Raw genomic sequence first — 27662 nt, forward strand, 5'->3', positions numbered from 1 at the left:
TTCCCAATATACAATTAGTATACAACTAATATAAATATTATAATTAGTAACATTGATCCCCAATTCAGCTGGCATATGAGAGCAGATGAGCCAAATGGAAAAAGGGCTGCCATACTCAAAACTGAAACTGACCCCCATCATATCACCCAGACCGACATGCTAAAATAAAACACATGCACACACACATATCTATCTATCTATCTATCTGTATATATACACATACATACATGACAGGTCCTTTTGGCTCTTCTAAAAAGCTATGTCCTCTAGCTTCACCTTTGCCTGCAGCTGCCCAGGTGTTCTCCACCACCGTGTGGGTAGTCATGCTCAAGAAGCTTTTCTACAAAGCCACTGAGAAAATGAGTGAGGAGATTGGAAGAGGTGAAGGAACCGAGGAGAGACAGACTATTCTTGGCCTAGACGAAGCAAACTGTCGTGTTGTGTACTGCCCATGGAGACAGCAGGGCATTGCAGGTAAAATTTAAGGCGTAAGGGTGTCCTCCATCTGACAGCCAGTAACAAGCCAGGGCGCTCACTCATGCAGCCGCGAGGAAATGAATTCTGCCAACCACCTGAGTGAACTTGGCAGCAGATTTTTTTCCCCCACTCAAGCTTCCGAATGACAAGGCAGCCTAGCCCAAGCAGAGCATTCAGTTAAGCTGTAGTCGGGTTTCTAAACCCCCAGAAACTGTGAAATAATAAATGTGTACTGTTTAAGGAAGAAAATTTAAAAAAGATGGGTTCATGGCATATATATATATTTATATAACTACAGGGATAAAGACTACTGTTAAGTATAAAATTTTAAATTTAACATTTTCTCATCTAAGTCTGAAGTGATCAAAATTAAATTTTATTAAAATTCATTATTTAATTGCAACACCCCAAACAAAATGTAAATATTTCATGTGAAAAGTGTCAGAGATCCAAAACAAGTGTTTATGCCAATTTTGCCAACACCCAACCATTACTAACCAAGAATTGACTGCCAAGTGAGGGAGTGAAGCAGAAAGGAAGAAAGAAGAGAGAAATGCATTTCTCATCAATATTCACAATTATATTTGAAAGCACATAATGTCTACAGAACAAAAGCAGCTCTTTTTGAAAAAGTGGGAAACACAATTGCTTAAAGAGAGATGAATGGCAAAATGAAGGCTGAAAAATCCTAAACAGTATGTTAGAAAGTTTAGTTTGAGAAAGTCTTATAGTACCAAAGAAAGAGCTAAAGAAAAAAAAAAAGTAATGGTGAGAAGAAGAGCTGTGAGAATTATATAATATGAGCTATAAAAAGGAAAGTAAAACCCATGGAGGAGAAGTTAACAAAGAAACAGAAAAAAATGTCCTGATCTAAAAAAGGATTGAGAAAAGACTTCTGCTTGCAGGAAGATTAAGCAGAAAAACTTTTCCCTACTTCTCCAACTGAGTACAACTAAAAACCCTGAATATTGGGACGTGGATGTGACTCAAGCAGTTGAGCACCTACTTCCCACATTGGAGGTCCCAGGTTCAGTTCCAGGTTCCTCCTAAAAACAAAAGCAAACAACAAAACAGCACTGAACCACTGTCATGCTCATCCACTGCAAAACCACCTTTCTACCTTATTATAGATTTTTCCCTGTCCCATGGGATCTAGCCCCCTCTCAGTTAGATGGGCATCACCATCCCAGAATCCTCAGGATTAGGGAATGAACAATGGACTAGAGTAGACTTACTGGTATTCTGCTATAGACTTATTGTGATTCTAACAATGGAAGAATTTATATTATTGATGTGGAGGCAGTGCCACTGGAGGTTCTGAGGGCAGGGAGAGGAAAAGGAAGAGATGTGAGAGGTGTAATATGGGGGCATTTTTGAGACTTGGGAATTGTCGTGAATAACATTGCTATGACAAATACAGGCCATTATATATCTTGTCATGACTCACAAAAGGGTGTGGGAGAGAATATAAACTACAATATATGCTATAATCCACGCTTACTGGCAATGCTCCCAAATGTGTTCATCAATTGTAATGAATGTAACACACTAATGAAGGATGTTCTTAATGTGGGAAAATGTGCAAGGGGCAGGGAGCGGGGCACATGGGAATCCGTTATATTTTTTATGTAACATTTATGTAATCGAAGTGACTTTTAAAAAGTAAAAAACATTAAAAACAACAACAAGCAAAAAAAATTTAAAAAACCTACTCAGGGGAACCAATGTGACTCAGTGGTTGAGTGCCAGCTTCCCACTTACAAGGTCCTGGGTTTAATCCCTGGGCTCCAAAACATAAAAAAAACCCAAAACCCTGCATATTATGTATACATAAGACACTGAAAGGTGGAGAGGGGGCAGACGAGCTGAAAAGGCACACTAAGTTTAAGGGGAAAAAAGGGGGGGATACCTAGGGGTTTCTTATTAATTTTTTTTATTAGAATCTCTTTGTATTAGTCAGCCAAAGGGATGCTAATGCAAAATACGACAAATCTGTTGGCTTTTTTAAAGGATATGTATTTGGGGTAGAAGTTCATCATTACAAGGCCGAAAGAGTCCAACTAAAGGTAACATAACAGGTATTTTGTCACAGAAGTTTCTTGCCATGTGTTCAAGCAAGATGGTGGGTGATCTCTGTCTCTCCTTCCTTCTTCCTCTTAAGGCTACGTGGGTCCGGCTTCTTCTGATCTCAGCTGAAGGCTGGCATAGGCCTTGTCTCTCCCCAGGACTTCCAGATCAAAACTGACAAAGTTCTCCCTCTCTTCTTCTTCTTGAGTGAATGGGCGAGGAATTAAACCTGAGTCACTCCCTACTGATACAGTCAAATCAAAATCCTAAACTTAACAGGTAATTTAATTAAGACATGTCAGCTGAATCTAAAGCATTCAAAGTATATCACACCCAGGGGAACAGACCAGTTTACAAACATAATCTTTTTCTTTTGGGGGATCCATAAATAATATCAAACTCTCACATTTTTAAAGGTTTATATTATTAGTCCATTTATAATTTTTTTAAAGATTTATTTATTTATTTATTTCTCTCCCCTTCCCCTCCACCCTGGTTGTCTGTTCTCTGTGTCTATTTGCTGCATCTTCTTTGTCCACTTCTGTTGTTGTCAGCAGCACGGGAATCTGTGTTTCTTTTTGCTGCGTCATCTTGTTGTATCATTTCTCTGTATGGGTGACGCCATTCTTAAGCAGGCTGCACTTTTTTTCACTCTGGGTGGTTCTCCTTACGGGGCGCACTCCTTGGCGCGTAGGGCTCCCATACGCATGGCACTCCTTGTGCGCATCAGCACTGCACATGGGCCTGCTCCACACCGGTCAAGGAGGCCCGGGGTTTGAACCGCAGACCTCCCAAGTGGTAGGCGGATGCCCTAACCACTGGGCCAAGTCCACTGCCCATTTATAATTTTTGATAGAATTTCAACTGCCTAAAAACTCATTTACCTAACTTTAAGGCTCCTAGCTTCCCGTGTTCACTGCTTGATCTTTTAGATATGTATTTAATAATTTCATTTAATTTACTTTTATTTTATATTATTATTATATTTGCCTATAGAATTCGTATTTATAATCATATAATTCCAAAAGACATGTTATGAAAGCGGTAACTTTCCATCCCATTCCCCTCTATCTGCATGTTCTATTCTTTAGAAGGGCTTTTAACTTCCCTTGTTGATTCTCTTTGTATTACTATCTAAATGCAAATAAATTGCTTAAATTGCTGCTTTTTTATTTTATTTTCAGTTTTAGATTGTTGGAGGTTTAGCTTTTTTACCCCATTTTTTTTTAAATTAGAGAAGTTGTAGATTTACAGAAAATCATCCAGAAAATACAGATTTCCCACATAACTCTCCTCAGCATTATCCCTTTGGGTTTTTACACAAATGCAAACTTTCGGTTCTCTTGACTAGAGCAATATTAATTGTTTACATTATTATGATCATGTAATCAAACTATACTATAATTGTATTTATTATGAGTATTTTATTTTTGAAATGTATCATTGATTTTTATTTTATTTATTTTATTTTGAAATATGTACAAATTTACAGAACAATTACACAAACAATACAATCCCATACAGAGAATGCCAATATATCCCTACCCAGATGCTCAGATCCACCAATCTTAACTTATTGCCACTTGTGGGAAAAAGTTAAGAGTAATACAACATATATTTTTGATAAAGGACTTATCCATACTATAGAAAAATCTCCCACAACCCAATCATATAAAAACAGACCACTTAAAACAGACAGAGTCACTGCACAGACACTTCACAATAGAAAATTTGTGAATAACCAAGAAGCATATGAAAGTATATCAAATCAGGTCATCAGGATGCACAAAGTGAAAGAAAGTACAAATGTCACCACATACCAGAAGAATGGCTAAAATTTCAAAGCTTGTCAACACCAAAAAGTGGTTATGAGGTGGAGCAACCAAAACTGCCATGGATAGCGGGTGAGAATGTAAAATGATAGAACTTCTTTGGAACATCGTTATCCAGTTTTTTATAAAATTAAACATACCTTTATTTATGACTCAGCAATTCCACTCCTAGGTATTTAATCAAAGAAAATAAAAATGTATGTTCACAAAAAGATTTTTACGGAATGATCACAGCAGATTATTCATAATAGACCTAAACTGGGAACAATCCAAATGTAAGGGGTGTGGAGTCTTTCTTTTTTGGAGTAATGAAATTGTTCTAAAAGTTTTGAGATGATGAATGTAAAACATTGTGATTATACTAAAAGCTACTGATTATATACTTTGGATAGATCATATGGTATATAAATATATCTCAATAAAACTTCTTAATAAAAAAGTAAATAATTGTGCAAGAATAGCCAGAAACAGCAGCTATGTACAAGCAGGGGAAACAGAGAGATTGAGAGGTGAGGAATTTTCTTGTTTGTCTGTTTTTTGTTTATTATTACTATTGAAATAATGAAAATGTTCTAATAATGATTGAAATGATGAATACACAAGTTTGTGATTATACTAAATACCATTTATTATACACTTTGAATGAAATATATGCTTTATTAATATGTATCAATAAAATTGATTTGTTTAAAAAAAAGAATCTGTGGTATATTTATAGAATGGAAAACTATTCATTAAAAAAAAGAAAAAGGCTGGAAACAAATGGATGAATCTCCAAAACATTATGCTGAGTGAAAAAGTTAGACTCAAATGATAATACCAAATACATGAAATTCAAACATCAATTTACATGAAATTCCAGTATAGGCAATAATAATCCAAGGTGATACAAATCAGAACAGTGGTTGTCCATGGTCAGTGTTAGGTGGAGAAGACAGACTGACTACAGAAGGGCACAAGGGAACTTTCTCGAGTAACCCAAATATTCTATATGTTGATTGTGAATGTGATTACAAGAGCATGTATGTTTGTCCAAACTTATTGAACATTAAATATATAATCTGCCTTTTACAATATGTAAATAATATTTCAATTAAAAATTGAATAGAGATTTAACATCTTCATATATAGCATCTATTCTGTGAATTATAATGTCTGCCCTTTAAAGTTTCTGGGGTTAAAGAAAAACTGATGACACAAGCAACAGTCAAGTAACAGTAGTGTATTGCAGTACTTTACTTTCAGATATTAATTTTATATTACTTTCTCTTCACTGCTTTCTCTTCACTACTTTCTCTTCACTACTATATAAGGAAGAGGCTATTTATAACAAGTGACATTCTTTTTAGCTATAAACCTATGAGGTTTGAATTGATTAATGTTCAAAAAAGGTGGATGACATTGGACCAACCCTAGCCTATCAGCAGTGCTATTCAGTGATCATGATTTCCCAGCCTATAATCCATCACCTTGAAATATATAGTACAATGCAAAACTGATTCACAGTTGCAGTCACTTCAGCTTCTTACCATCATCGAAGTGAACCTTTTGAAGACTGATAGAGTAAAAATGATTGAAGAATATACAAGCTTTAATCTCACAAAAACAATTCTTTCATAAAAGGGATGATGACTACATTTTCCATTTTAAATGAACTGCTACCTAATTGAATTTTCTTGGAAATGATCTCTGTTTACACATTTCTCACCAGTCCTCCTCAGGATATCTTTTTCTCTTCTTTCCCCAGCCATACTACTAAGAGCAGATACCAACAAAAGTATTTTACTGTTTACCTCCACAATATTTTCATGCAAAGGCAATATAGCATAATGGTTAAGACTTCAGAATTTAGGGATCGATGCCCAGATTCCCACCAGTGAAATGTTTGATATTGGAGAATTTACCTAACCTTCTGAACCTAAAAACCCTCTGAACCTTTTTAAAGGAGTAATAATAGTTTCCGTCACATAGGGCTGTTGTAAAGAATGAGAAAAAGCATACAGAGTCTGGTCTTACAGATTTTAAGCATGTAATAAATATCAATATTTATTAGTTTCTGCAAATTTTGTTTGTTTTCAGATTTGAAGAGATGCCTCTGGGACACCTCTTCAAATCTGAAAGGGCACCAGTGGGAATCACAGATTTACTGAGAATATTGATGTCAAGTTAGGATCTTCACACATAAAGTTGATTACATGATGTTCTTGCTCAGGCAGACAAAGGCTTAAACGAAACCTGATGGAATAAGTAGATGTTGTAATTGCCTGGGCCACAAAATCAGTTTTGCTTTATATATTGGTGATTCTCAAGTATCACTGTAGAATAGTTCTAGTCATATATAGAAGATATCGATAAATATTTTTGAATAATTTTTTGCAAATTAATTCTTTTAATATTAAAAAAAAATACTAAAATACTCACATTGTTCCAATCTGCTATTTGTCCTAAAGGAAGGGAGGGGAAGAGTGAAGAATCCCAGTGCAGTTCAGGGGCCCAGAAGAGGGCCTTCCCAAAAACTAATCATACATAGCTACCCCCATGCCTTTCCCTGCCTTGCCCAGTCCCATCACAGCAAGCAGTATTGAAAAAAAAAAAAAAATGAGATAAAGAAAATCAACCCATACTTCATACCTTATACAAAACTAACACAAAATGGATTGTAGATCTAAGTGAAATACATAAAATAATAAAACTTCTAAGAAAAAAGAAAAGGACAAAATCTCTGTGATGTTGTGTTTCCCAGTGAGGTTTTACATATGATACCAACCTATGATCCTTAAGAGAAAATATTGATAGATGGGATTTTATAAATATTTTCTAAAAAGTGTTTTGCTCTGTGAAAGACAGAGTTAAGAGAATGCAAAGATAAGTCCTTTGCTGGAAGAAAATAATAGCAAATATTTTGAGGAACTGCCAAAATGTTTTCTAATGCAGCTGAACCATTTAACATTCCCACCAGCAGTGTGTGTGGTTTCCATTTTTTCTACAATCTCATACATACTTGTTATTGTCCATCTTTTTTGTTTTATCTGCCCTAGGGATATAAAGTGGTATCTCATGTTTTTTTTTTTTTAAGTATTCACAAATCATTTATCTGATAAGGGATCTAGAATTTATATATAAAGAAATTTTACAACTCAGTGATAAAAAGACAACCCAATTAAAAAATGGACAAAGGATGTGAATAAATATTTCTCCAGTGAAGGTCTACAAATGATAAACAAGCGTATGAAAAGATGTCAACACCTTAAGTCATCAGGGAAACACAAAATCAAAACCATAATGAGACAGCAGTCCACTATTAATAAGATTGTGTTTTGGTTTCTTAAGCCGCTTAAAACTATGTACCATGATATGGGTTAGCTTAAACAATGGGAATTTACTAGCTTATAGTATGAGGCCTGAAAAATTTCCAAATCAAGTCTTCACCAAGGCAATACTTTCTTCCCAAAGACCAGTTACCGCCAAACCTTGGCTTCTCTGCCACATGCCAAGGCACATCTCAATGTCTTCTGATCTCTCCCTTCTCTTCCATGTTTCCTTGCTTTCAGTTTCTTGCTTCCATGACTTTCACTGTGTGTGTGTGTGTGTGTGTATTCATTCTCTTTATAAAGCCTCCAATAATAGGATTAAATCCCATGCTGAATAAAGTGGGTCACACCTGAACTGCAGTAGCCTCATCAAAAAGTCTTACTTAAAATGGGTTAACCACCCGAGTGAATCAGATTTAAGATCATGTTTTTCTAGGGTACATACAGCTTCAAACCACAGATGGCTACAATAAAAAGACAGACAATAACAAGTGTTAATGAAGATGTGGAGCTATTGGTACCCTCAAACACCGTGGGAATGTAAAATGGTTTAGCCACTCTGGAAAACAGTTTGGCAGTTCCTCAAAATATAAATATGGAGTTGTCATATGACCCAGAATTACATTCCTAGGTATATATATGGGAGAATATTTTCACATGAAACTACATCATTCATAATAGTCAAAAGTCAATATGTTCACACAGCTACATTATTTATAATAGCCAAAAAAGTGAAAACAATCCACATGTCCATCAACTGATAAATGGAAAATTTGTAGTATGTCCATACAGTGGAACACTGTTTAGCAATAAAAATAAGTGAAATACAATATTCAGTTCTTGAAAATTCACTCAGCTTATGATATGGCATTTTCCACATATATGTTATACTTCAATAAAATAATCTTCACAAAGATCATCTTTCACTCCATTTGGATCATGTCATTGTTTTTTCCCGAGTCTTCCTGACTGGGATATAGATTCCATGTCTGGAGGTATGCCCATAATCTCTGATGTTGTTGAAGAAAACCACATGACGAAGAAAGATCATAAAAACTTAAGTCTCTAGCATTGTCAAGGAAATGCTGTAATAGCCCTGGACACTATAAACCTACATCTGTGATGAGTGGATTAATAAAGCATTCATTTCCATAAAACAAAAAACAAAAACAAAAACACAAATAAATGAAATACAGATACATGCTACAGCATGGATGAGTGTTGCAAACATTATGCTAAGTGAAGGAAGCTAGTACAAAAGACTATATATTTTACAATTATGTTTACATGAAATGTCCAGAACAGGCAAATCTATAATGGGGACAGACAGTACATTAGTGGTTGTCTAGGACTAGAGGATTGGGAAGGGAGATGCTAATTCCTGCTATCTGTACTGCTAATAGATATGGCATTTCTTTTTGGAGAGATGAAACTATTTTAAACTTATATTGTGATAATGGTTGCACAACTCTGTAAATATACTAAAACCATTGAATTATATATTTTAAAGCAATGTATTTTATGTATGTGAATTATGTATTAATCAGAAGAGTGCATACTGTTTGATTCCATGTATAGAAAAACCTAGAAATCTATGGTGACAGAAAGTAGATCACTGGTTGAGAGAGGGTTTATAAAGGGGTATTAAAAGATTTTTGGGGATGGTGGATATGTTCACTATCTTGATTTTGGTGGTTTAATGGATGTATCTATATTGTGTCTAAAATGTGTCAAAACTTACCAAATTATAACGTTTAAACATGCTCAGTTTATTGTATGTCAATGTGTAAAATTCAATAATTTGAAAGACAATTATTGGGCATTGGTATAGTGTTAGACCATGGGGATAAAATGTCAAGAAAAATGAGTCCAGCTCTTAAACAACTATTAGTCATGGCAAGGCCAAGAAAGAAGTATCTGATTACAACACGGTATAATATGAGCTGCTATAGAAATATGCCTAGTCTGTCAAGGTTACCCTCATCAATCAGATGGAGTGGAGGAAGTATTCGGGAAGACTTACTGAAAGCAGTGGCACTTGAGCTCAGTATTCAAGGGAAAGTGGGACTAAAGATAGAAGATAGGTGGGGCTTTATGATGACATAATGGTCCCCCTTCATGACACTAATGTCAGGGACCAGGAGTAACAAATTACATGTAGTTGTTTCATCTAGAGGGGACCTAATTTCATTCATGACATTATCAAAGCCACACTTTCCCCCAATAGCGAGGAATCATATATATGCTTATTGGTCATCTGTATCTCCTATTTGATCAAATGTCCGTTCATTTCTTTAGCCCATTTTCTAATTGTTTTACTTTATTTTATTTATAGTTGAGATTTGAGAGTTCTTATAGAGACTAGCCAAAATATTTTGTCAGATATGTGTGTTACAACTGTATTCTCACAGTCTGTGGCTTGTTTTTTATCATCATAACAGGATCTTTCATGGCAAAAAAGTTTTTGATTTTGATAAAACCTAATTTATACATATTTTTCTTTATATAACCTATTTTGAAATTATGTTTATGAACTCTTCACCTGGCTTTTTGGTCCCAAAGATTTTTTCCTATGCTACCTTTATAGTAGGATGTTTGAAATTGAAGTCTATGATACATTTTTAATTAATATTTATATACAATTGAAGTCTAGTTAGATTCTTTTTTTAACCTATGGATATTCCATTTTCTCAGCATCCTTTGTTATAAAGCTTATCTTTCCTTCCTTGAATATATTTTGGTCCTTTGTAAAAAATCAGTTGGCTATTTGGAATACTCATATTTATATACATTTTAAAATTCTGGTTCTTCTAATATATAGTTTTGTGATACAGGAGAATTTATTTAACCTTTCAGTCTTGGTTGGCTCTAAAATAGGGAAAGTGATAACCATACCATAGAACTATTGTATAGATTATAATAAAGGTTATATCCATAATGATTTAATAAAGTGCCTCAAACATATTCACTTGGAATTTATGTAATTTTATTCATTCAGGAGTGAGGAATGTCTATAAGTAAGTTTTCTAGATGACAATAATTTACTCTTTAATGGTTAAATTAATTTCATAATATTTTTGTCAAATGTACACATTATCCTTACTTATATTTTTATTATAGTTTATACATATTTTAAAAGATAGATTACATAAAAGTTACATAAAAAATATAGGGGATTCCTATATGCCCTGCTCCCAATCCCTCCCACATTTTTCCCACATTAACAACATCCTTCATTAGTGTGGTACATTTGTTACAATTGGTGAACACATTTTGGAGCATTGCCACTAAGCATGGATTACAGTTTACATTGTAGTTTACAAGTTTATAAGTTATGATACTACATATAATAGCTTGTATCTATTACTGCAATATCATTCAGGACAATTCCCAAGCCCTGAGAATGTCCCCATACCAGTCTTTCCCTCTCCCTGCCCTCAGAACCTCCAGTGGCCACTGCAATGATGACAGTTCTATTGCTAGAATCACAATAAATCTATACTAGAATACCATTAAGTCTACACTAGTCCATAGTTCATTCTCCATTCCTGAGGATTCTGGGGTGGTGATGTCCGCTCCACCTCTAATTGACATAGGGTTTAGATCCTGTGGGGCGAATGGATGGAACTATCTTGCTTGCAGTTGCAGATGCTCTCTGTTCTTTGGGATGGGCATTGTCCATCATCATAGCACTGTTAGCTGTCCTGGGTGAGTCCAACGAACTGTAGAGTAGGTGTTGCAATTCTGTTGAGATTCAGAGCCCAGATGGCACATAGACAGCTCAATGATTTAAGCCTCTTGGACATACACCTATCAACTCTAGCACTAACTATAGGTTCAAATAGAAGGGTCATAAGAGCCGTGTGTAGGGAAATCACAAATGAGTTCAAATCTGTCACACTGGGGAGCATAAATTCCCAAGAAGGGCCCACTTGCAGGGCACCAGGCTCTTGAGCTATCTGCCCTGTCTATAGTGTCTGGATGTCTCCACTATTTGAAGCAATATTTACTTTGGCAGTCAATGAGATCGTGCTGAGATGTTCATAAGCATAACTTCTGGAATGACCTCCCACTGCACTTTGAAGTCTCTTAGCTATATAAATACATTTGTCTTTACACTTTCCTCCTTTTGATCAATGTCTTTTAGCAGTTGTTTTGCTAGTTGGCACTTGGTAGTAATCTCTCTGTGCCATGGAGGCTCATCCCTGGGAGTCATGTCCCATGCTGTGGGGAAGGTAATACATTTATATGCTGAGTTTGGCTTAGAGAAAGGCCACATTTGAGCAACAAAGAGGCTTTCAGGAGGTAACTTTTAGGCACCCTATAATACTAGGCTGTTTCAATTTCAAAAGTAAAGATTCATAAATATATTCATTAATGTCAAGGGCACCATCAATAGTCTTTCCTCCTTCATTACTCATTGCCCCTGTACTTGAGGGATTCTTGCTGTCCCCTTAGAGAATGTGGCAGAGCTCCCCAGGATAGGAATTCAATATTCTTTCAGTTATAGTGAATCTCCACTCACTGTGACAATGCTCAATGAACAGTTGAACACATTTATAGGCCTTATAAGTATTCCCCAGGTGAACTACATCCCATGCATTTCCCATCACTGACACCCTGCACCAATGGTTTTCCCCTGCCACAGTAGTAACCTTTTGTGATTCAAAACTTCTTCAAAAATGAAGCTAAGAAAATAACCAAATGCAATTAATAAGAAAATGAAATAATAAAGATATTTTTAAAAAGAAATAAAATACAAAATTTAAAAAAAATTGGGGTAATAAAAATTAAAAATATAAAAATTTAAAAATTGGCATTACTTATTTCATTACTGTAAGATCTGTTATGTTGTATGTACAGTGACATTTTCTTCTGTTTATTCCCCCAGTATTTTTTTTTTCATTTTGTCTTCAAAGAAGCTTCAGGTTACATAAAAGTCATGTACAGAACATAGGGGATTCCTATATACCAAACATCCTTTCCTTTTTCCTCTTTCACCTATTAATAACATTTTCAAATGGATGGTACATTTGTTATGTTATATAAATATTAAAACATTGTTACTAACCATGGCCAATGATTTATATTATGGTTTACATTTTGGACCATACACATTTATAAATTTTAATGAAATTTAACATGGCCTATATCCATCATTGCAGGATCATGTAGAATATTTCCATTGTCCCCTGAAGATTCCATGTTCCATCTATTCTATTCCTTAGTCCCCCTCCCCTTGGAACCCATGACAACCACCAAGCTTCACTCCTTGAAGAACAAGAGTCATAGTTACTTGCAACAACATTGAGGGCTTTACTTACTGGCCTGTCCTCCCCTATCCTGCACTGTCTATGCTCTCAAGAGACTCCCACCCCTCAATTTGGGAACATAACAGGACTCCCCAGGTTAGGAGTCCACCACCTTGCTGCTCATTATGTGGATCTTCACCCACTTATTTAACACACTATGGCAAGATGAACACTCACACACTCCCTAGAAGCCTGTCCCAGGTATGCCCTGTCCTGAATGGTTCCTACATCCAACACCCTAAATCAGTAACCCACCCCTGCCATATTGCCAAAAGAACATTACCAACATTGTAGTTTCAACCACACACCTACAAATCCCCAGTGTTCACCTGGTTCCTCCCCCAACCCTCTCCCCATTTCTATTGACAGTCTTCCCCACCTATCCCACCCTATACCCCTCACAAACCAGCACTGCTCAATTCAATATGGTGCAGTGAATACTGTCCTTACTTATTAAAAAGAACTGCCAAGGTATGATGCATATTTGATGATCATATCTTAACCAGGGATCTCCCAGGGAAACAGCACTTGAGATAAGGGGTTATGTGTGCACTTTACTTGAGAAATGCATACAGGAAATAGGAGAGGAGGTCTGGGGAGTGTGAAATAGGGAAATGGGGAAAACCAGGGCAAATATGCATTACGTTGATAAACAATGCAAATATGCATTAGTTAATAATGGCTCTGAAGAGTTTAGGCTCAGTCCCACTGAAAACTTCTGAAGAGCCATGTAGAAATATCTACTCAAGGAACAGAAGAAGAAAATATTTATCCACCAGTTCCAGTAATTCCCCATGGGTCAAAGTTGTCCTTGCAGAGTTGAGTATCATGAACTTCAGATTTCAAAAATCTGCGTGTCGGTAGATTTCTGGAGGAAGAGCAAATTGTAGGTTCAAGGAACCCCTGATTTAGGGCAAAAAGCAATAGATAAGCTGAGTCTGAGACATAAGCAGAGCAACATAGGTGTGTTCTCCAAATGCACTGCACACAACTGATTGCGATATCCATCTGTAGAGATAAAAGTATGGTGGGTGGGTGTGTTAAAGTACAAGACCTTCAAATAGGCCAGGAACACAATTCTAAATATCATATTTTAGAAACAATTTTATTAGTAGTCATTTTAATGCCATAAAATTTACCAAAGTGTAAAGTTCAATGATTTGCTTGTAAATGCATAGTTTCATGCAATCCTCACCTCAATCCAGTTTTGGAATATTTCATACTTCAAAATATTCCATCAAGTCCATTACAATCAATTTCTGTTCCCATCCCCAGTCCCAGGTAACTATTGATCTATACTCTGACTCTATAAATTTGCCAGTTTTGGGTATTTCACTCATATAAATCAATGATATGATATGATTTGTAATCTCTCTTTCACTTAGTATATTTTTTAGCCTAAGATTCCATTTATCTTGTAGCATGCATCTTTGTAAATATTTCAATCCTTTTTATTGCTCCATAGTAATATATTGAATAGATATAGTACATTGTGTTTATCCATCCACAGCTGCTACTAGCTTTCGATATATAAACCTTGAACTTCTTTTGTTAATTTATTTTTAGTATTTGATAACTTTTGATACGATTGTAAATGGAATTTTCTTAATTTTGCATTCAGAGGTTAGTAAATGGATAGTAAATGGAAATTAAATTGGGTTTTCCTCTTTTATGCTTTTAAAATATAGACCTTATTTTCTATGATCTTATGGAATTCATTATTTATAATAGTTTTATCATGGAATCCTTGGGACTTCGTACATAGAATATTAAGTCATCTGTAAATAATGTCAGTTTTGCTTCTTCATTTTAAATTTAGGTACCGGTAACTTTTTTTCACCATATTGCACTTGTTAGAATCTTAAGTACAATGTTTAGTAGAAGTAGCAAGAAAAGATATCCTTACCTTGTTCCTTATCTTAAGGGAAAATCACTCAGTCTTTCACCATTAATTGTGAAGTTGGTGTTAGGATTTTCAGATGATCTTTTTTAAGTTCTTCTCCAGGTATATTAATTTTATCAGGAATGGAATTAGAGATGATCAAATACTTTGTCTGAATCTACTGAGATTACCATATGGTTTTTTTCTATCAATATTTATATATATTGTATTTAATGATTTTTGGTTGCTAGAATAATCTTGCATTTCGAGTATAAACCTCACTTGTTGAATTTGTATAATCATTTGTATATGTTGATAAATTCATTTTGCTAAGGTTTTGTTAAGAATTTCTGTGTCTTCATAAGTGTTCTTCATCTCTAATTTTCTTTATGTGGTGTATTTGCTATTTTTTGTATCTATGTAATACTGAAATCATAGAATGAGTTGGGAAATGTTCTATCCTTTATTTTCTGAAAGTGTTTATGAAATATTGATATTATTTTCTCTTTAAAATATTTGATAAAATTGACCAGTGACTTGTTTAGGGTATGGGGTTGTTCTTGTAGGAAATTTTAAATTACTAACTCAATGCTTTTGCTTGTTATGAATATACCCAGATCTACTATTTCCTCTTAAGCCAGTTTTGATCATTTTTGTCATTCTAAAACTGTGATCATTCATTTAAATTTTCTAATATATGGACATAAATGTGTTTAAAATATTCCTTTAACATCATTTTAGCTACTGTAGGGTCTATCACAAAGTCCCTTCTTTTATTTCTAAGTTTTGAAAATTCTGTCTTCTCTCCTACTTTCTTGGTCAGTCTATCTAAAGGTTTGCCAATTTTATTTATATTTCCAAAGAACTGACTTTTCATTTCAGTGATTTTTCTATTGTTTTTTGTTATCTATTTCATTTACCTCCATTCTATTCATTATTACCTTATTCTGCTTATTTAGATTTAGTTTTAAATTGTTATAGTTTCTTGAAGTGCAAGATTAGCTAATTGATTTGAGCTCTTTCTTCTTTTTTCAATGTCTTTAAAGCTATACATTTCTACTAAGCACTATGTTAGTTGCACCCAATAAATTTTGGTATGATGTTTTTGTTTACATTTAGTTCAAAACATTTTCTAATATCTTTTTTTAAGTTTTTCTTTAACCTATGGGTTATTTAGAAGTGTATTAATTTCCAAATGTTTAGGGCTTTCCATGATTTTTTTCTAAGATGGACCTCTAATAGTATCATTCTCAGAAAATGTAATTTATATTATTTCAATATTTTTACATTTCTTGAGACTAGTTTATGACCCAGACTATGGTATACCTTGGAGAATGTTCCATGTGTGCTTGAAAATAATGTATACTCTGCAGCCATTGGGTAAAATATTCTATAAGTGTCAGTTATGTTAAGCTGTTTAATATTATTCAGGTCTTCTATATCCTTCCTGATTTTAAATCTAGTTATTTTACTCCTTATTGGGTGATATATTGAAATCCCCAACTATTATTGTTGAAGTATCTTTTTAAGCACCATTTTTAACCTATCTAAAACACAGAAATCCATTATTGTCTGCTTTTGAAATAAATTACTCTGATATATGACATTTTTCAGATTCTTATCTATGCCTATATAATTTCCTGCTTTTTCTTTTAAAATATATATAATTGCACACTTACACAACATTTGGCAGTATCATACAAAGAGGTTTTTGTTTTGGTTTATATTAATAAGCCATATTGGATTAAGGTGCTATACTGATGGCACATCATGCTGAAATTCTGTATTGTATATTTCCTATAAACAGGGGCATTCTCTTACCTTCAAAAAATTAGAAAATTAATATATACGTTATCGCTATCTAATCCTCAGATACCAGTTGGGTTTTACCAATTTCCCCAAGAAAGTGTTTTAAAGCAAAAGCATCCAGCTCAGATTCATACTTTGCATACAGCGCTCATGCTTCATTTCCATGTTCAGTTTTGAAGAGCTTCTCAATCTTTCTTCGACTTTCATGATGTTGGCATTTTTTAATAATACTGGCCAGATTTTTTGTGACTTGCCCCTCAGTTGGCATTTGTGGGATATTTCTTCAACATATGTATCTCTGGCAGGAATGTCCCAGAGTCATGTTAAGTTCTTTCCTTGGCATTCTGTGAAATGTCATCTGATTTCAATTTGTTTCATTAATAAAGTTGCTCACTTTGAGCATGTGGTTACATTGATGTCCAGCCAAACCACTCTTACACACTGTAATTAATACATATTTTGTAATTAGCTACATTGAAACTGTGCAAATATCCATGTATCATGAAAATTTCAATGCATTCGTTAATTTGTTTACAACAGTATGGACTCATGGCTTTCTGTTTTATTCAATGATATATAATATATTAATATTAGTGTTTATTTTGAGGTTCAAATTGTTCTCTCTTTGGCCAGTAGGAGATCAATCAAGATGGCTTCTGCATTTTCGTAACACATATACAGCACTCTGAGAACTTCCTTGCTTTCTGGCACAATAAGATATTCCACGATAATATGGTAATTTTGCTGACCTAGGCCTGGTGTCAGTTGTTTTTCAACTAGTCCTAGTTCCTCTTAGTGGATATTTTAAAAAAAACAGTGTTTAGAAAATGGTATTTTCGAGGACACTGGGACCCTATTCAATCTGCTAAGGCCCTGACACCTGACATCAGCCTACCTACCTGTCTTGGGTGTCGACTCCCAATGCCAGGAGAACAGGCGAAGGATGCTGTCGTCCCCCTAGCTGGGTTGAAACTCCCCACACCAGATTGACCCGCATGCATGTAGAGTTGCCAGACAAAAAAACATGTTGCCTAGTAAAATTTGAATTTCAGATAAATTAAATAAATGTTTTTAGGATAATTTTGTCCCAAATATTACAGGGGTCATACTTATACTGAAAAAAGGCACTAAAAATTGTTTATCTAAATTTAACTGGCAATGATATATTTTTCTTTGTTAAATCAATCAGCTATTCCACTGTGTGAACGCCCTTCTCTCCAGCTTTTCCTTCACACTTATTCTGGGCCACCAATTCTCTATCCTCATTTGTTGCTTTCAATTATTGCTATGTATTAACCTTTCCTAAGAAGATGAAAAATAGCAGTCCCTTACCCCAAATTTTCTACAGTAAACTAGAGAATCTACTATCTAAACCTGCTAAAATAATGCAAAAAAAAAAAAAGAGCAAAGCTTTTTTCAATGTGTGCTTAAACTGTTTTTCTTGCAATGAGGTAGGGCTACACAGAGTTCTTACCACTTTATTTCAGATTCTTACCTGTTTTCTTGATCTTAATATGTTTACAATATATGCAAGCAAAGTTAAAATGTGTATAGTATGAAATGCTTCGTATCAAGGGGCCCTGATCTAAGAATGCATCCCCCCTAGTATTCTCACACCAACAATCTCACCTCTGCCAAATTCCTCCCTCCTGTACCTCAAATCTTAAAAATAAATGATAATGTTCATATTATTAAATATTCTAAACTGTGGATCTTATACAACATGAACACACACAAACTTTTTCTCATTTAATTAGTATTTTCCTTGTGATAAAAAATTTATTTCTTCTACTGTTTTAGAATGTCTAAAAGAATCCAATAAAAGGAAGCTCAGGAAATTTGGAAATTTTTGTAGTTTCAATAAATGATATTTTCTTCCAGTTATGTGACAGGTAGAAAAATTATATTTGTTCAAACAGTAAAACAAATGAAAGATTTTCTTCAAGGTATTTTTATGGATTATAGCATATTTTATAAAAACATTTATATTTGGACAAACATCCCAGGGTGCCATATCGTATAATAAAGCTTAATTGTATCATTATTTATTTTCTTTTGGCATCATTAGAATTCTCTTTTCTTAAAAATAATAGTAGAAACTTCTGAATTTGCTATTAATTTAATAATTATTGATTATTAATTAATCTATTAATTTTTACCATTTTTGTTTCATGTCAGGTACAACCTCATAAATTAACCCATGTTTGACTCCCACAGAATCAAGTAAAATCTTTATATTTTAAGTAATAAATAAAATCAATCATATGACACATCTAGGTATTCTAATGGAAATTGTTCCAACCCTTTGTTGTTGTTGCAAAACCTCCTAAACACTTTTTTTTTTTTCTTTCTAGAAGGGAATCATTACTGATGTTACCTCTGCTGGCGTTGTTTTAATGAAGTGTCAGATACATATTTTAGCTTTTTGATAGACTTATCTTAGAAAGCATGTGGATGCTGAGGAGCAACAGTAGCTGATATTTTCTAATCCATAGCAGGAATATTCCTAAACATACACAAAAGAAACCAATTGCTATTGTTCATATTTAAAAAGGCATTTTGTTCATTTGGCATATTTTCTGCATGATTTTATATAGTACATAGTTATTTTATTGAAAGTGACACCATATGTACTGTACATTGTTAAAGAGCGGTTATTTTATCTATGTAAAAGTGAATATTTTCAAATTAGAAATTTACAAATCAAAATTTATAAAATAATTAGGAATGTTCTCTTCCCTTAGAATTTAGATTGTCCTATTTAATTCAGAAAATAAATTATCCTATAAGTCATGGGTAGTGTTATGCTAAGATGTATAGTCATATAGCATACTATTAAAACTTTTTAAAAACTTCAATACAACTTTAGCCCCTAGTAAGCCTTTAATGTTTCATTCTTCATTTGCTAAATGGGGAGATAGAACACTTTTAAAAACTATTCATATTTAGCATCTTTTTTTTATGAGGAAAAATTACCAAATGATCTTATGCAGTATATGTTGGGAGATTTGGTCTTCTCTCTCTGCAAGCTTGAGCTCTTTCAGACTACTGGGCATGTACTTTTCTTATGGGTAAACTAATGGCGTACTGATTATGTCATTTTGTTAAGAGATAGCTTGCTTACTGAAGAGGACTTAACTGGTAGATTTGAATTCATCTCCTAGCACATCCTTTGGCAATCCTTGGTGTTTATTTTTTATGTTACCATTTTAGTAGGTAGAAATCTATGACCATTTATCACTTTAAAAAGTACTGCCCTTTTCTTCAGCTACACTCTAATACCCGTTAGGTGAGACTATAAATTTGTCACCCCTTTATATCCATATGGCTTAGCATGGTTAAAGATGTCTAGGGGCAGCTACTGTCTTCCATATTGTTACAAAATAATAATCATACATACACAACAAAAGTACACTATGAGTAATATAACACATTGAAGTTTTACCTTTTGTATTGAATATATAGTGAGTGTGTAGTCAAATTATCTTAGCAGTATCTGTTTCAAGGACGCTTGGCCAACACAAGGGGCTCAGGGACTCTACATCTCCTGCCACTTCTGCCAAAGAGGACAGGTAAGACAACCTGCAAGTTAGGAAAGTTAAATACCCAAGGCAAATTTTGACAAATGGGAAGTAGGCAGCAGGGAGCAGAGTTACTAGAAGATAAATCATCTCTCTTTCTCTATGGTGCACTTTGTAGCTTATTTGAAGCAGTGGCTCCAGCAACACTTTCTTTTGCTTCTCATTTTTCTACTCCTCATTTCATATTTTCCTCATTCTCACTACCCTGAAATTGTACCTCCCATAAAACATTAGCATTTGACCTTATTTTTATCTGTGTTTCCTAGGGAAGGTGGACTACAATATCTTTTAAAGTGGATTATAAGTGCTATCCATATTCTGAATATTATGTTTCCAAATCAGAACTTTATCTGGCATTTGTATATGGTTTTTGTGCTCTTTCACTCAGCTAAAGTTCTGTTGGCAGACATAAATTAAACAGCTTTTACTAGATGTTTAATTATTAATGCATATGAATATTTCAATACAATAATTTTAATTCAATATATTCAGTCAAAGAAGCAAATAATAATTGAACTGCCATTCAAAAATCATTTTTCCCTGACTGAAGATATAAACCAATTACAAAGAAACAAAGGTTAACTCTTGATTTATTAGGTGAACACAAATGTGTTATAAGTTAGTAACAGGAAGCTTTGACTCTTGCCTCAAGAGGTTATAAAGGCTAACGGACACATAGAGAGACCAAAGTTGCAACACCTACTCTCCAGATCATTGGACTCACCCAGGGTAACTAACAAGGAGATGACAATGGACAAGGCTCATGCCAAAGAACAGAGTGTCTGCAAGCAAGACAGTTCCATCCATGTGTCCCATGGGCTCTAAGCCCCTCTCAATTAGAAGTAGAGTGGGCATTACCATCCCAAAATCTTCAAGATTGGGAAATGAATAATGGACTAAAGTGGACGTTATTATTTTTATTATTCTAGCAATGTAAGAACTTTATCATTGATATAAAGGCAATGGCTACCAGAGGTTATGAGGGAGGGAGAGGGAAGAATAGGTGTAATTATGGAGACATTTTTGGGACATTGGAATTGTCCTGCATAACAATGCAATGGATACAGCTCATTATATATTTTCTCATAACCTACGAAATTGTGTGGGACAGAGTGTAAACTATAATGTAAACTAAGTCTTCAATAATGAACCCATATGCTTCAATATGTGTTCATCAATTGCAATACATGTACAACACTAATGAAGGATCTCGTTAATGTGGGAAAGTGTGGGTGGGGATGGGGATGGAAAATATGGGAACACCCTATATTTTTTATGTAACATTTCTTTAAAAACAATAAAAAATCATTTTAAACAAAGAGGTAATAATGGTTACTACAAGGAAAAAATAGTAATCATAATTTCTTTTGATTCCCAATGGCTTCTGAAAAGCAGTTGGTGTTTTGTGACTACAGGTGTGACACATCTGCGTTTTTTGTTTTGTTTTTATTTATTTCTCTCCTTCCGCCCCCCCTTCCACCCCAGTTGTCTGTTCTCTGTGTCTATATGCTGCATGTTTTTCTTTGTCCGCTTCTGTTGTTTGTGGCATGGGAATCTGTGTTTCTTTTTGTTGCATCATCTTGCTGTATCAGCTCTCCGTGTGTGCGGCGCCATTCCTGGGCAAGCTGCACTTTCTTTTGCACTGGGCGGCTCTCCTGGTTGAGCACATGGCTCGGCACTCTTTGCGCACATCAGCACTGCGCATGGGCCAGCTGCACATGGGTCAAGGAGGCCCGGGGTTTGAACCGCGGACCTCCCATGTGGTAGACGGACGCCCTAACCACTGGGCCAAGTCCACTTTGCCACATCTGTGTTTTGATATGAGGGATGACCTTATTTAACTTTAATAGTTATTTTTTCTTGTAATCTTAAAATGTGGCCTCAGTAAAATAATGAAAAAGAGGGAGAATAGCAAATCAAAGTCTCATTTAGGTGTCATTTTATTATCTTTGTATATCATAGGCACTGTACTTTAAAGATTTCATCTTCTATCATTTAAAATATATTAAAATGTACTTTCCCAAATATAATTTCACTGGAGAGCATGAATTCATTTTTACAACTTGGTCTTTGAAATGATTTGAATTTGTGTTTCATTCTTCCAATTATTTATAAACAAAGAAAATATAACAGAATTTTGGCAATGATTTATGCACACTATATTTTTAATTAATGAAGTTAAGATAACATTAAAATTGCTTGAATTTAATTAAAGTTAATTAATTTTGATTGTTCAGTGTTCTTTTCATATTCTGGGGTTAATATATATATTATAAATGTCAAATATTTAGTTAAGATCCTGAAAAGCTCCTACCTATAGGCAGTTTTCCCAAAGTGCCAAATAATTAAAAATTGTTAACTGATCAGTATCAGGAATAAAAGTTATTGAACAGAGGGTAGGCGGGTTTTAATGTAGATTACAATTTAAACAGCATCTATTACTTTTATTTACTTATTGTCTATTTACATCTTTGTAGAGATGCATAAAGAGTAGAAACAGGTCTAGTTCCTACCCTCTAAGAAGTTATAATCAATGGGAGGAACTTAACTCAAGAAAAACTGTTATTGAGGTAAAGTAAAAAGAAAATATTGTACACATAGAATAAAACTAAAAGAATAAATATGGAAATTTGCCATCTGATTATTTTCCTGATAAAGTTGTACATTTAATAGTGGATTCCATATTACCATGATTATCAATAAAGTAAAATAACACATGCTTCATAGAACATTGTAATGTGGCACATTCCAAGAAATGGTTAATGAAAATGGAGCTTTGGGTGATAAAACATAGCTATTACAGATGACCTCTATTATACCTGAAAGTGCTAAAATCATAAGCCTTGAAGATCTCTAATGACATATTGTGATTTTACAGTTTTGATAGAAAAGTTTTGCAAATCTTGTAAGCTTTTACAAAGCACCCAGCTCAGCAAATTCATGGCTAATTGTCCTCACTTTGTCACTTTGCACTAGTGTCTCTTAGACCCTCCCAAATAAAGTCACATGTGCTACGTAAGCCCATACCGACTCTATATGTCAAGGTCCTTCTTTGCATGATTCAACTGCTCTACCAGCATGTAGGGTCTGCAGTATGACTTGTTGTCAAGGAAAATGTCTGAAGTGAATGGCATTAGCACAGGGCTTCTCAATCTTAGTACTAGTGACATTTTGGTCTACATAATTCTGTGCATGGGGCTATCCTATGCATTGTAGGATATTTTAGCAGCTTACCCACAAGAGGCCTGTAGTACCATACTTCCCACTGTGACAACCAAAATTGTCTCCACACATTGCCAAATATTTTGGGAGTTGAGAGCAGAATCAGAACTGTTTGTAAACCAATGAATTAGCACCATATGGTAGTGCAGGGCTCTATGGCCATCCTGTCATTCCAGGGGGTTTGTATTTCACCTTGATTTCCTGTGCTTCACTTCAGCTTCCCACTGGAACTGGTGCTGCTTAAGAACTACCCACCTGGGATCCTGGAAAACCATCTGTAAGAGCAGTTATTAAGTATATGAGTTATGGAATCTAATAAGAGACTTAGACTTTAGCTCTGGCAACTCTATTTACTATTTTATGATCTTGGACAAATTATTTATCTGATTAAATGTGAAGTAATACAGATAAAGGGCAAAGAATGATATCTGTGGTGGTTTGCATCTAATAAATATTAACTTGCCCTTCTACTCCATTCAGAATTATGTTTAAATATTACTATCAATAAAATTTGTTCAAGGTCTAATACATAGCAATCTATTTTTAAATATTTACAATGTTTTTCTTTACACAAATTGTCAGAATGATTGTATCTTAATTCATATCTCATATAGACATTAGCTAGCATCTTTCTTTGAGTGGAACAATTATCTAGAACTAAAAGGATGTCAAGGCTAACTCATCTCAAGGATTTCCTGCTGCCTTTGTTTCTGTTTTCTAACCTGCCCAGTGTTTAAGAACTTAAGAATTCTCATATAGCAAATTCTCTCTAAACCATATTCAACCTACTGAAATAAATGTGTAATTGTGCCATACACATATAACTGTCCTTGTGTGGTAGGCCAACAACTTCTGCTTCCAGCTTCTTTCTCTTTCTAGTGGACGCACCCATGTTACTGAGGCCCAGAATGTCTTACAACTAGGCTTAAAGTGTATATTTAACTTTTAAATGTAATGTATAGGACTGTGTATGTACGTGTGCATTTAATTGTTTTGACCAATAAAAGAGAGTGCTGCTAGTCCCCTTTTCAGAGTCAGAATAATGTTTTTAAATGCATGAAATAAAACACGTAGATTAGAAAAAAAAACAAACCTAGAAGGAAACAAATACATTAACATATAGTTTATATAATATTTTAATAAATGCAATATATCAATATGCTTGCTTAATTGTTAATTCATTAATTAATAAGATATAATTATGGGTCTAGTTACTACTGTTAATTACCAAGTCACATTTCAAGATACTTGCAATAACTATAGTATCTGTGATTTCAGCTGGTTAAAAATTAACGTATGTAGCTAACACTACAGAAGTTTTGCCCAATATTCTGAAGGAAATGCTAAATTTCAGTTAGATGTTAGCAAAAAAGTATCCTTTCTTTTAATCAAAATTCACCCAGAACTTCAAGTTCACTGTGAATTCTATCCATGATTCTTTTGACTCCAGGGCGAGATCTACTGCACTAAAATAAATCAACTCTGACATTGCTTCACATAACCCTTGGGTGACAGGAAAATGCTCCAAAGAGCAAATGATCACCCTACCCCCAGATCAGAGTAGAAGTAGAGCTATATTCAAATATTTCAGTCTGGCTTATTGTATATGCTACAGTATAGATGAAAATTTATTTTTCCATTTCAACTTTTAAATAGTTAAATTAAGCCAATATAGATCAAGGGATTTAGCTTCAGTTCCATTGCTCTTGATTGTGCTGAACACTCCTGATTGGAACAATTTCCTCTGTCAGTGTAGTGAGTCGATTTTCTCAGATTGATTGATATTTCTACAGACTGGCTCCCTTTGAAGTATCACCAGGCTTACAGCCAGTACTTAAAAGCTGGAAACTAAGTCCAGTAGGAGTTATCCCAGTTTGTTTCTAGTAAAATTGTACTAAGAAGGAGAGCATCAAAAGTGAAAATGGGAACAAATGAGAGGGGGGAAAATGGAAGTCTGCTGTCTTTTATCTATTGATGGGAGTGGTATTGTACAGTATTTGGAGGTTTGACACTAAATGGTTAAACCTATAACATTGAGTGCTTTCCAAATTCAGTATATAAGAGTCTAAGTTTTCTACCTTTGGAACTATGTTCTTTTTTATCATTCACTCCACTTGGATGTAAATTAGTAGAGTTCCTAGAAGTCTGACTTGGGATTCAAAGTACCTAGTCCTTATTTTGCTATTAAAATGTGTGACTTTAGATTTCTGGGCCTTTAGGATCACTTCTATAAAATGAGGGATTAACGGAGGTGAGCCTTGGGCTTCTCGTTAGTTTTGAGGCTCAGGTTAGAGTCCCCAATTTACTTCATTACTTCCTTGGAATTACAGTAGCAAAACTTGGGGCTCTTGCACAATTAAAGGAAAATAGCACTGATGTCAGAGCCACCAAAGGGGAAAGGTCATTTCAGTGTCTTCAGTAGCCAAAGAGGAATAACAGATATGAGAATGGGCTAGACTAAATATTTTCAAAAATATAATTGTTAAATTTCAGTGAAAACCTGTGCTTTCCAGACAAAGAGGAAATATCTGCATGGTGGTTAGTACTCATTTTCCTTCTCACAAGGAATTTCTGTATTCTCCTTAGGTTTCCCTCTCCAACTTCCTTGAGTAGACTAAATATGTCTTATTCAATTTTGCCTCTCTAACCTTACACATTTTCTGGGTATAAGGTGAGATAAATTTTTGTTGAATTAACTGTTGAACTATATTTTGACCTCCTATGTGTAGAGCTACTATACTAGCTGTTGCAAATTATTATTCCAATTCTTAATAATGCTTGAAATTCTTTCTGTATCATTTTGGCATTCCTTTCTAAAATGTGCATGATTTAACAATAAATCTAAAACACCACTGGGTCATAAGAATGTATGAAAATAGTAATGGAAAAATAATTGGAAATGCATTGTCCCTTACAGTTCATGTTTTTTTGTGTAACATAGATGTTGTATCCATTGCTCAGCATGCTGTTTGTGGGTTTTGGAAGGACCACAGTAAAAACAACACTAGAAAAAAATTTCCTCAAAACAAAAGTCAACTTATTTTCTTAGCTGCTTCAGAGTCATAATTCAAACTTCATGTCTTCTTTCAAGGACATCAATTTTACTTAGAGAGAGTAGAGAGAGAAAACAGGTACTGAGTCCAGGCTAGAAAGCTCGTATATAATGCGAGCTTCATTCTCCGTAAATGCTCTACTCTCCTGTATGACAGTGTGAACATATAATTCCAAATGAATTCCTTAATCAATAGGGCTCATCTTTAAGAACATCAGTCTGGGCAGATAGAGCAGGACTCCCCAGTGTAATCTCAGAAGCAGTACCCCAGAAGACTAGCTGCTTATTTTCACCCTGACCCTTGGCCCTTTTGAGTTGAAAAGCATGCATTGACTGTCCTCCATCTGTTTCCAACTTATACACTTATATTATTAGACATCTAAGCTGCTCTGTTTTGCTAAATAAGAGAACATATATCTGGATACACTTTTAGGAAGGTAAAAACCTCTTAAAGTCAATGAGACTTTTAAGTGTCTATGTATCCACAGTACCATATAGAACACTCTATTAATTTATCAAATGATTTCTTTTTCTTTTGGTTTAAAAGAAACATTAAAAGTTACCATTTGATAAAGTATACACTACTTTTTCTCCTTCCTCACTCTCAGATATTCTTCCTTGCCAGACATTCTTTGATTCTTTATTTCCCTCCAGATAGCCCCACTGAAACTCTATTTGATAGCAGTTTTTCACATTACCCGGACTGACACGCACTATCTTTTGCTAATAAGGAATTTCACTGTGACTCAGATTCTTCAGATTGTCAGGTCTGGTTCCTCTGTTCAGCTCTGTCTATTTGATCAGCTGCATGATCAGAATGTTTTTCCTGCCGTAAAAGCTGTGCTGGTTTTCAGCATGACTCATGGCACCAACTCTCATGGAAACAGGGCTTTATCAGGCTTATTTTGGAGCAATGAGCCTCCTCCATTGCTTAGTTTGTAGTTTTATGTTAGTGAAGGGACAGATGCTGCTAGGAAATAAGTTCCCAGTGTACAGTAAAATTTAAAAATAGATTGTTAATTAAAATATATATTTCTGTATTATAAACTTATATTTTTATATATTCATACCATCCTATTAATTTATTTTGAATTTGTGTATGGACCACATAGTAACT

At 34.5% G+C, this 27662-nt stretch overlaps 1 pseudogene; it reads left to right on the forward strand.

The window, feature by feature from the left end:
• Positions 1–227: 227 nt before the first annotated feature.
• LOC101424717 (carnosine N-methyltransferase pseudogene) overlaps positions 228–27662 on the forward strand; it is a 139641-nt pseudogene continuing 112206 nt past the window's right edge.

This window comes from Dasypus novemcinctus, chromosome 6 (assembly GCF_030445035.2).
Source record: "Dasypus novemcinctus isolate mDasNov1 chromosome 6, mDasNov1.1.hap2, whole genome shotgun sequence".
Taxonomy (NCBI): Eukaryota; Metazoa; Chordata; class Mammalia; order Cingulata; family Dasypodidae; genus Dasypus; species Dasypus novemcinctus.